The sequence below is a fragment of the Pteropus medius genome, unplaced genomic scaffold (assembly GCF_902729225.1).
Source record: "Pteropus medius unplaced genomic scaffold, Ma_sr-lr_union100, whole genome shotgun sequence".
In the NCBI taxonomy this organism is placed as follows: Eukaryota; Metazoa; Chordata; class Mammalia; order Chiroptera; family Pteropodidae; genus Pteropus; species Pteropus medius.
In genome coordinates, this window is record NW_024351073.1 from 26236052 (window position 1) to 26237158 (window position 1107).

Here is a 1107-nt window from a genome sequence, read left to right on the forward strand (position 1 = left end):
CTGCTGACGGCTTGTCCTGACTTTGCCTTTCCTCCCGGCGTTCACTCTCGGAGGTCAGAGGACACTGAGGCCCGCTGGGCCCCTGCGCTGGTTTCGACTCCTGGCACCGTCCAGGGCGAGGTGCAGGGTCCGAGCCTTTGGGGTCAGGCCGGACAGGCTGGTCAGACCCAGTGGCTAGCAGGGAAGCCAGCATCGGTCATGGCCCGGCATGGCCCTCGGCCGCCCCGTGTCGTACACCTGGCTGCCTGCATCTAGGCGGCGTGTCTCCCGTGGCCTCTGCACTTCACGGAGCTTTTGGGGGTGAGTGACCTCGCACGTGTCCAGCACTGACATGGCGCCCGGCACAGAGCAAGTCTTAGCTGTGACGTGAGTTTCCTTCAATTTTCTCTGGCTAACGTCTTCTTTTCAAGAATGACAATGAAGCACACACACTGAACTGCGACACGGAGCCTGGCACAGCCCATGCCAGGGCGGCGGCACGCTTGGGCCCGTCCCGCACTTTCCTTCAGCCTCTTCTGGTTCCCGCCTGTGGGACAACGTCCACTTCCAGGGGCTGAGCTGGAGCAGGGTGTGCCCTCGTCCCTGGAGACTACAATCCCACCTGTCCCTGTGCACTGGCTGATTGTGACGTGCAGATCACCGATGAACCCAAGGGCCGGCTCCAAACGCAAGCTGAGCAGTGAGAAAAGGCGTCGGGTGGGTCGGAGCAGAGGCACAGGCAGGACAAGCGTCCGTGCCACGGATGAGCGCCGTGTGCGTGCGTCAGGGCGGGGGCGGGGGGCGCAGCTGTGCTTGGGAAACACGTCAGCAGGGATGCGAAACGCCCCCAGCCACGCGTTCTGTGCCCACGCGGTCACGACGCGGAAAGCCTGCCGTGGGGCCCGTGGCGCCCTCAGCAGTTTAGCTGCTTCTTAGAGCAAACTCGCCCCCTGTGCCACGTGCGGGCCCCTACTTTTCATCGTGGCCGAGAGCTCCGGACGTTGTGGCGTGCCCTCCATCGGGCACACGTGTTCACGCCTCAGTGGGTGAGCAGTGAAGGGAAGACCGTCTGAATTCCGACACTCGCAAACGTACAAGTAATATTTAGACGTGCTGGAAGCTACAGTT